Source organism: Coffea arabica, chromosome 10c, assembly GCF_036785885.1.
Source record: "Coffea arabica cultivar ET-39 chromosome 10c, Coffea Arabica ET-39 HiFi, whole genome shotgun sequence".
Taxonomy (NCBI): Eukaryota; Viridiplantae; Streptophyta; class Magnoliopsida; order Gentianales; family Rubiaceae; genus Coffea; species Coffea arabica.
Genome location: NC_092329.1, coordinates 14,495,463 through 14,506,823, shown reverse-complemented (window position 1 = coordinate 14,506,823; position 11,361 = coordinate 14,495,463).

Below are 11,361 nucleotides of genomic sequence, written 5' to 3'. Positions count from 1 at the left end.
TTTGATGAAGATAACTTAACCCAGTTCACAGTTTATCCAGGTCAAATCTACAAATTACAGAACCAGAAGTTCATGACCAGGAGGGTTGTCAGTATTGAATTCAAACGGCAATAACTTAGGCTACACAATTCCGTTTGAGGTGTTTTTGGTTGCGTTTGAAAGTTGAAATATAGGGCTAAAACTTTCATGTTTTGGCCAAAGGCTGATTTGAAATGGATCAAGGTGAAAAAATGCAGACAGAATGATGAAATGTCAAAACTGTCCCCAAAACTATACCTATGGCAGTCAAGGGTATTTTTATTATTTCACATGCTACAGTGCCAGAATTGAGCTAAAATTTTACAGGAAGCTATAAAACATCATTCTCCACAACTTTCATGTTTTGAGTTAAGCCCAATTCGGCCTCCATCATGGCCGAATGAAACTGGTCAGAACAGGGTAGTACAAAAACATAAAGCTGGAATTAATGCATTCAAGTGATAATCTTCTTATTCATGTATAAAACCACTACTACCACTCCCTATCTAAGTTTATTCACATCATATTCTAGATAAATAACACTAATAAAAAGAAAAAATTACAAACCCTAGCTGAAAATTATAAGTTAATAAGCCAAACCATAAAATCTTCCATACAATCCACCACAATCAAGCCATGCTTCGCTTAAATTGCAAAATAAGAAATGAACAAGGGAGGTTTCTAGTATAATACCCCAAAATCTCCAAAATAACTTGTGATACAAGAACTTTCTCCCTCCCAAAAGTTCCACCAAGCTCACCTCCAAGCTTTCCCAATGATTGATTGGAGTAGAATCAAGTTTTACGGTAATTTTCTCAAGAATCAAGCAAGCTCTCAAGTTGGAAAAATAAAAAATTTTCTCTCTTCTCTTTTTCCTCTCCTAAGTCACAACCAAGCATGAAGAAAATGAGGTGTTTTTGGTTCTATTTTACATGATGAAGACTAAAGATAGTCTTTGTCAAAGGTCTTGGTCAAGACCTTGGTTGGATTTTTGACAAATGGCTTAATCACAAATATTTTCACCAAAATATCTCTCTTTTTCTTAGTCAATAATGGTGGTTGACTTAAGGATTAATTAAGAGCTAATTATCTCAACTAAAACAAGGAGATTAAGCTAATAAAATAGTATTCAAGTGATGCACTCAATCGATAACGAACGGTATACATTGGTTCAACCCGTTTTTCCTTATTTCGCACGTACTAGGGTTTTCACTTATAATTCATTAACTTATTATTATTACTTCTAATTACACACTTTTTCTTATCTAAAACTTACTCTTAATCACCAAATTTAGTATACACTCCATACCGAATAATTACACTACGAAAAGACAAAAAAACCCTAGTTTACCTTAACGATGAAAATAAAGGAAAAACCCTTGGTTCTATGATTAATTGTAATTATTGAGGAAGTGAATGAGTAGTAAAGCTATTGTAAAATAATGGATTCCAAATAAAAGGGAATTTTTAAGAAAATATGAGGGATTTTACAAGCCTTCACAATCACACTACCAAAATGCACACCAAAACCCTTGTATGTACAAAAACCCTAATTTATGCCCTTCCTTTAGAAAAATTATAACTTGAGTTATAAATATCAAAAATTTATATAACTTGGCTTGTTAACAAAAACTAGACTTCAAATACTAAAAATCTTTAAAAGACACCTCAAAGATATTTAGTTCATAAGTTGGTCCAAATTGAGCCATAAGCTACTATAACATTCCTATGTTTACTTGTGCGGGGTAGAATTTTCAGTCAACTTTGCCAATTTTCTAGAATTTATAGACATTAAATCAAACTCTAAATTTTACACCATAGGAAACTCTCTGAGTCTAGTTTCAAACGCAACAAACGGAACTTAATTCCGACTTTTCTAGACGAAGTTATAGCCAATTTCCCAAAGCTACGCAGAGCCTCCTGTGAAAATTTCTAGATTTCTAACAACTTGAAATTATGAAACTTTTCTTAACAAAATTCACTCCCTTGGCTCAAATTCAACCATTAAAGAAACCAAGAATCAAAGGCAAGTGAGTTCACATAAGGGTTATAAAGACAAGTGAATTTTCGGGGTCTCACAGGCTTCCTACAATACCCGCAGGGACCACTGGAAGCAGAGGTCGAGTCTCCCTGTGAGACACCTCCTAATATGTTCGGAAGTCTTACTCCTCTAGTTTCCCTTCCAAATTTAGGAGGTGTACTCTTATCCCCCTGTTCTGAGTTACTTTCAGGAATAGCACTTTTTTTCATTTACAAGTTTCTAACTTGTAACCTCGCACTTTCAACTCGCTGGACTTTCTGCACAACATCACTAAAGATCTTGTGTTGGGCTACTGCTAGATCCTTTTGAATTTCTACATTCAACCCCTGAACAAACCGCCTTATCCACCTTTGCTCAGTCATGATTAATTCGGGAGCAAACTTAGATAATCTAGTGAATTGGCTCTCATATTCCACTACCGTTTGGGCTCCCTGGCGAAGTCTAATGAACTCATCCTCCTTTTTCTCCTAAATTAGAGGTGGAAAGTATTTTGCATTAAACTCTCTCATGAATTTTACCCAAATCCTTAGAGTTTGCTCTCTGTCCCACTTCATTCTTATTACATTCCACCAAGAATGGGCTACTTCCTTCAATTGAAAGACAGCAAATGCAACCTGTCTCTCCTCAGTGTAATGCAAAACAATAAAAATGTCGATCATCTTCTCCAACCACCTCTCGACCACGTCAGAGTCTGGTCCTCCAAGGAATTTTGGTGGGAAAAACTTTTGGAATCGTTCGAGGGCTCTATTCTCACCCTCTACATGGTTCCCAGGGTTTCCAGGTTGATTAACAGGGTTTTGGACCGGGTGTTCCACTACATGGACAACAGATCGGTCATACGCTGGATAGCAGCGGCTATCTCAGCATTAGGATTGACCCTAGGTTCAGGATTTGGTTCAGGCATTGGTTTCCGATTACCCCCTTCATTCAAGAGTTGCCTAATTTTGCGTCCATGGTCTCGTCCACTATGGATACCCTCTATTGGTTCAACCAATCTAGAGTCGAAACACAAATATGATATTAAAGATCAATATATGCATGAACAAGTTACAAAGGGATATACAAGTCAAAAAATCAAACAGCCAACATCATTTTACCTATATATCACACAGTAGCAGTCAAATACAATCAAAAGTAATCCCATGAAATTAGCGGAGTCATCCAAAAGTACAATGTACAAACTAGGCCAAAAGTACAAAAACATCTAACTGAGGGCTTTCCCTAACTATCCCTAACACGGGATCAAAATATGGCTCAAAGGAGTTCTAACCTAGTTCCCAACTAAGCAAACGGACTCTTCCCCATGGCTTGAGCTAGGGGCGTCTCCCTCTCTAGGAGCTCCATCGTCCGGACTCTTTCCCCGTTTAAGTCCCACACTTGCTCGATTTCCAACGGACACAAAAAAGTTCACCAAAGCCATAAAGACGTACAATCTCAACAAAAACATTTAAAATACATGATAAAAGAATGCCAATACAGAGAAGCTTAATCAAAAGAATGCCCATAACTAGCTCTACTTTTTTCTCCAAAAATCACGATTTCAAAATTTGTCCCCTGTAAGGAAAACAAAGGTAACGGGAATGAGCTTACGCTCAATGAGGTACCATATGTACAAGCAGTCAAGAATCATGGAACCTCACTTTAGTCAATCATATAGAAACACCAGATATAAAGATGAACAAATGCCTCAGTTAAACAGAGTAATTCAACTAGAAAAGATACAGGTGGCTCTCAAGAGCCGAATCCCCGTTGCTTCACCAGAGATTGATCAAGTAGTAGTTGACATTCCGTCAACTTTCAAGTAACCAGTCCAGTAGAGCACCACTTTACACCAAATTTCGTCCACCAAACATATCCATTATCAGGTCCGAATGCCTCAATAGGAACAGAGGTGGTAATACTCTAATATAGCAGGAATCCAGAATCTCCAATACTCAAAGATTCCACAGATACAGTCCCTATGGCTTGTCAATTTTTCTCGGCCAAGCCCCTTGCTGGATCAATTCAATTAACTACCAATGAGGTTGAGCTCATATTTAATAGAAAGACGTTGGATACAAGCCTCCAAATGACATTATATCAGGCACAAGTAACAGATTCAAGTTTATACAGTAAACCAGTCACACAGGCCAGAGAAACGAGTGTAATGAAGTACACCCTCGTCTCGTCCAGAATAAATAGATGGTACAGTCATTCATGTCACAAATTGCAGGTATTAGTAAATCAATTAAGCAATAAGTCATGCGAGTGGTACACTCACCAGTTCAAGCAAAGATAACTTCAAAAGTTTTCTTCCAAAGTATGCCTTTGTCACCGACACTTCCTAAGAATAACCAAGGTAAAACAATTATGGTCCCCACATCCACAAACCCAGTAAACGGAATGCACACATGAGACTCGACTACGAGTCGTATGCCTATCCAAATTAACTACTAGTGCAAAGAGATAGAAATGTGAATTTGGTGTAAAAAGATAACAGTTGATCCTAAGGACATGAACAACACCAAAATCCTTCATTTCTACCAAAATTAATCCAAATTCAAAGGAACCAAACGGTCCTAAAATTTGGGCAGCACTTCCCCTCAATTTCCTTACTTTTCTATCCTACAATCAATCACCAATCACATCTCAATTCAGCCACAATTGAACATACAATCATAAGCTATTAAACACCCTTAATTAGGGCCACAATACCCTTCATATATCACCAAATGAAAGCTCCAAAAACCAACCACAATCAAGCTCCAAATGGAAACCCTAATCTGAAATTTATACACACAAGTTGAAATTTTCTTTAAGCAAGTTGAACTAACCTATAAAACTTCAATATTTCACATAGCAAATCTATCAAAACATGGACAACTCTCAAGCATCACATATGAGCAGAAAATTCATCTTAAAAACTGAAAATTTCCATCACACCTCTTCAAACCATAATATATCTCATAAAACTACATGTTTTGTAACCCTAAATCATAAGTATGCTAGTATTAGAAGTAAAGAGGGACTTCTTAGCAAAGTTACCTTGTAATCTCAAGAACGATGGAATCTTAGTGCTTCTTCCTCCAAAATCACTCCACCAACACCTTGGAATCAACTTTAGTTAGCACTTTTATGGAGTAGTTTGTAAAGTTGATGGCTAAAACTCAAGATTCAAGCAAGTTTAGGAGTTAGAAAATGATGTTTTCTCTCTTGTTTTTCTCTCAAGATGGCCGGCCAAAGGAAGAGCAAAATGAAGAAAATTTTGGTCAAATTTTTGATTTAGTAAAGGTTGGAAGGTTTTTGTCAAAGTCCAACATCCATTGGCTTCGCGACAAATGGCGCACTAGGATTTTACCTCATCTCTTTGTCTTCCAATGGATAATCCATCTAACTAATCTCTAATTATCGCTTAGCACCTTATTAAATAATATCCTTTTATGCACAACTTCACCAAGTCGTCAAAATTTATCGCACTTACCGCACTAGCGAGTCCCACATCCATAATACACTTCAAACTTAACACGAACTAATTTATACCAAGAAATAATTTAAAAACTATACTCACTTATAAACATCTCTGAAAAATTAATATAATAAGGTATAGTAAAGAAAATGCATGCGAAGAAATAAAATAAAATAATATAAAAATAAGAAAATTTTACGGGTCCTCACATGGAGTTTGAGATTGGTAGTTCTGGTCCTTCTATTCCACAAGTGCCAGTAGATACATCTGAATCTACTGATGAAAATAATTCAGAAGAGGAAGAATATTTAATTGCCAGAGATAGTCCAAGGAGGGATATTCGACCACCACAAAGATATGTAAATTTGGTTGCATATGCTTTGTCTGTTGCAAAAGAAACTGATGCAGTTGGTGAGCCTACTACCTATTCAGATGCAGTTTCTTGTGATGACTCTGTTAAGTGGCTGATTGCAATGAATGAAAAAATTGAGTCTCTCCATCGAAATGGAACTTGGGTTCTTGTGAAACCGCCTTCAGATAAGAAAATTATTGGATGCAAATGGGTCTTCAACAAGAAAGAAGGTATTCCAGGGGTCGAAGATGCAAGGTACAAAACACGTTTGGTTGCAAAGGGCTATAGTCAGGTACAAGGTATTGATTTTAATGAAATATTTTCACCTGTTATTAAGTATAGCTCTATTCGTGTTTTGCTTGCTTTAGTCACCATATATGATTTGGAATCGGAGCAACTTGATGTTAAGACAGCTTTCTTACATGGTGCACTTGAAGAGAAAATTTATATGAAGGAAAAAAAGACCATGTTTGTTTGTTAAAGAAATTCTTATATGGATTGAAACAGTTTCAAAAACAGTGGTATAAGAGGTTTGACACTTTTATGTTAGGTCATGGTTATTCAAGGAACATGTATGATAGTTGCGTTTACTTCCAAAAGTTAGATGATGGTTTTTCAATTATTTGCTGCTTTATGTTGATGACATGCTCATTGCTTTATTTACCGCTTCGTATACTTGAGCGGAAAAATCTGTAATTTGTGCAATGTGCACAACTTGCAGATATCTTTTCATCCTTTTTTCTGGCAGCATCCATGACTTTTTGGCAATAACATTTTGGGCCCAAAACATCAACTTTTGTCAGATTTGTGCCATTTCATCTCACAATCTTGACTCTTCAACACCAAGCCAAGTTTCATGTGAAAGATTCAAGAAATCTTGAAGATTATAAATATAGGAGGCCTTTAATCTTAGAAGAAGCTTTTGGGAGTTTTAGTTTTAGTAGGTTTTAGAGAGAAAAAGAGTCTTGGGGCAAAGAAGAAAGACAAAAGGGATTGTGTCTTGCCTCAAAGGGCAAGACACAAATCCTCAACAAATGTAGTTCTCCTCTCTTTCTTTTCTTGTTTTAGTGTAGGATATTGTAGTGTGTGTTCATCCACTCTTGTATTGGCTCAAAAAAGAGGTCGATGGAGATGAAGATGGAGAGGCTCAAGAAACTCTAGTGACAAGGGTTTTTCTTCTCTCCACCTCTTTATCTTTGTATTAGATTCTAAGTTTTGTTAATGTAAGTTTTGGATATTATGTTTGTGATGTTGTTTTAAATTTATGCCTTGGTATTTGGTTGAACTATCTATGATTGCTATGTGTTGATTTCTTGATTATTTTGGACTATTATCTTGATTGAGTTATTTAGCACTTTTGTTCTCAAAATCATGATTAGCTGGCCATTGATTGTGCTAATCTCAAGGTGTTAGATTTGCAATGAAAATTGGAATTTAACACTAGTTCATGAAAGTGTTAAATCTAGGGAGTACACTCACGAAAGTAGAGGTGCACCTTTGTGGCTTGTTTTCTAGTAATTTCATAGAAACAAATGAGCTTATGGTTGATTTCATAACCACGAAAGTATGTATGAATTAGCTATAGGTATGGTTGGTACACCGGCGAAAGTGGGTATCACGTACACAAGGAAATTATGCCATGTCTTAACTGAGATTTTAGTACTCAATTAGTCAGAAAATTGCACTAACATGAGTAGATAGGGATTCCATTACCCGGGGAGCTTTCATTTGCATTTTCTTCCCATTAGTAGTTTAGATTTGTTGGTTGTCTAAATAATAGAGAAACTTTAGTAGTGCCGGTAGTTATCCATCTTCCCTCTGGGTTCGACCCTAATTACCCTATACTTGCCCACGACCCGTATACTTGCGAAAAATTGCTTGTGGAGTAGTTTAAGAGATTATAAATTCAAAACTTGATAGTGAATTGAGCTTTATTGTTGTATGCATACTCCACACACGTCAGCAACTATTGAGCTCAAATGACCATCTGTCAGGTGCTGATTGAATTAGATGTTGCACTATCGTCTCCTAAATGTATTTTGATTGGCGACAATCGCCAAGGCTTTTGGCAGGCCATCGAGTATGAGAATTGGCCATGTTTCTGCTCTTATTGCCAGTGTATTGGGCATCTGGATTCCGAATGCTTTAGGAAAAACCCAAAGTTGAAACTAGTTAACCTTGTCTTAGAACCAACCGGGGAGCCGGAGAGGATGAAGCAGGTTTTTTTGCCTAAGCACTAGGTCAAGATGAATGATGTTCAACTTGGTTTGCATGCACAGGTGAATGGTTCAGCCGCAGTCCCAGATGTTTATTGCCAGGTGACTAATGATGCTTTGGTGTCTGGTGAAGAAGGAGGAGATAGTAAGTTACCAATAGATACCAACAAAAGTGACGAGCGAGGGCTGTCATTCTCTAATTCAGTGGATCGGGATAGGTACAAAATTGCTGCTGGGGTGATACAAGAGCCTCATGCTGTTGAAAGTAACGAGCAAGCACACGGATCTGAGTAGTGGAACGTGCTGGGATTGATAATGGATCTAGTGGTACAAATCCAGATTTAAGGCTGCATCGTAGTAGGTTGATTGGCATAGGCAGTGTGGTGCATGAGCAAGCTGGTATAGAGAATCTCGGTGATGATGTTTCGGAGACTGAAGAACTTGTAGGTGCAACTAATTCATTTGACGCTTTGGTAGCTATGTTGGATATGGAAGAACAGGATGTTAGGGCTGTTCAAACGAAGGTGGTTTCGCGAGATTCACCTCACTCTTTTCCCCGAGGAAAAAAGAAGTTGCATGGGAAACGACGGTATGTTGGGAACTCCTATGATAGCATGGTTTCGTTGGACCAGTTAAAAGCGTTCCAACAGATGATTCATCAAAAAATGTGAAGGAGTCAATTATGGGACAATGAGGTTCCAAAATCAGCTGCTACTAAGGCAAGAGAGGTCGACTTGCTGAATAACACAGATAGCAAGCTTGTTCAGTCTAACGTGCAAACAAAAGCTCGCTGACCATCTAAGCAACAGAAAAAACAGGTTTCTGTCTAGTTTCAAAATAAATACTCTTTGCGTTCCTATGATAAATTCCATTAATGCACTTGTCTGAAACATCAGGGGTGCGTCTTGTAGAGATTCCCTTGGTATTTAAATAAGTTATGTATATCAAATTCTGTTAGAATACTAGTTCTGTTTGAACAAATATTTGGAGCGGCTCAGTTGGAAGTTGTTCGTCATTTTTTGAGATTTGATAAGGCTTTGTTATTGCTGGAAGGTAAAATGTGGGTTCTCTGGTTGCATGATTTATCTATTTCCTTTCTTGAGTTGGCTGAACAATTGGTTCACCTACACGTATCTTTTTCGTCTGGGGTGAGTATCCAATTTTCAGCGGTCTACGCAAAATGTACTAGAGTGGGTCGGCTGGAGTTGTGGTCGGCAATGGAGGAATTGGCGAGGGAAATTCAGGGACCTTGGTTGGTGGCAGGAGATTTCAATGTGGTTTCGAACTCAACTGAGAGGGTTGGAGGAGCGGCTGTAAATTAATGAAATATGGTGGAGTTTAACACGACAGTGTACAACTGTGGCTTGACTGATGTTCCATTTGATGGGTCACCACTTATATGGACAAATGGGAGGGTATGGCAACGGTTAGATCGGGTTTTAATGAATAATACTTGGGCAGGGTCGTATGAGTTTTCACATGTTTCCCATTCAGCTCGAGGACGATCTGACCATGCTCCGTTATTAATTAAGTGCCGGAATGGAGGTCATTGCAAATCTTCTTTTAAGTTTTTAAATGTTTGGCACAAACATTTTTATTTTTTGGAAGTGGTTCAAGAGGGTTGGGATTTGCAGGTGACAGGTGAGGGTATGGTTAAGTTTAGTAATAAGTTGAAACAGGTTAAGGGGCGGTTGTGCCAATGAAGTGCTCAGGTTTTTGGTAACATATTTTCCAAAGTAAAGGAGACTGAGGAGCTGATGAAACAAAAGGAAACTCAATTTCACAATTTACCAGACGATGCATCTCAAATAGCTTTGGAGCAAGCGAAGACAGTGTATGCGAATTATTTTGCAGATGAGTGTGAGTATTGGAGGCTAAAGGCAGGTATAAAATGGTTGCAAGCTAGTGATGTGAATACGTCTTACTTTACGTTGTAGGTAGAGGAGAATTCTAACTATATAGCTAGGATAAAATATGTTTCGGGTACCTGGCTAGAGGGAATTGAGGATATTAAGGGATCAACTATAGAGTTTTTTTCTTCTCTTTTTTCATCCAATTGGAATGGGGTAAGGTTGCCTGCTCCATCATTTTCCTTGCCGCAACTTTTGGAGTCAGATAATGTGGCTCTTGCAGCCCTGCTAGATTTGGATGAGCTAAAGGCAGTGGTATTTTCGTTGAGTGCGGATAGTGTGCCCGGGTCTGATGGGTTTGGTGCTGGTTTTTACCTGACTAGTTGGGATATCATTAAGATAGATTTGTTAGAGATAGTGCATGCGTTTTTCCAAGGGATGCAACTCCCAAGGAGCTTTACAAGTGTATCCATTGTGTTGTTGCCTAAGGTCAAAGAAGCCACTCTTTGGAAGGATTTTAGACCGATTAGTTTTTGTAATTTGAAGTCTAAAATTATCTCTAAAATCTTGTCTAATAGATTGGGGGGTTTATTGCCTCAACTCATAGCCCCTTGGAAAACTGGTTTCGTCCCAAGTAGAGGTATAATGGATAATATTTTGCTTGCCCAGAATCGGTTCAGGATTTGGACACAAAATTATGGCACCCGAATGTTATGCTAAAACTAGATATGGAGAAAGCGTATGATAGGGTGGAGTGGTCGTTTCTCTTATTTATGCTACGCAACTTTGGCCTTCTGGAGCAAGTGATTGATCTTATTTTTTGAGCTGTTTCGAATAATTGGTTTTCTATCTTGATCAATGGGGAACTGTCGGGTTTTTTCAAATCAACCCGAGGTGTGAGGTAGGGTGATCCTTTATCACCGGCTTTATTTGTTCTAGTTGCAGAATACCAAGGTTGTGGTCTTCAACATACACTCGCTCTCAAGGAGAATTGATTTTATGTCTCTGCAGGTACCAAAGTTCCTTATCTTGCTTTTGCAGATGATATGTTGATCTTTACTGGATGTTCGCAGGACTGTTTGAGCACTATCAATGCTTTTTTGGGTCATTATCAAGCAGTTTTGGGCCAACAAGTGAATGTACACAAGAGCTCCTTCTTTATGTCCTCAAGGGCGACTGATGATCAGGTACAATTGATGTCTTTAATACTTTTCACATACTTGAGGGCCCCAATCTATAGGGGTCGATCACATTGTGTTTTGTTTGATGGTATTATTGTCAAGATGATGGCGAGAATGTCGCATTGGAGTACAAAATTGCTTTCGGCTGGGGAAAATTAGTGTTAATTCGACATGTCTAGCATCGTTGCCAATGTATTTATCTCAAGTATTAAGCCCGCCAAAAGCTATTTTGGTTCAGTTGGGTAGGATTTGCAACAC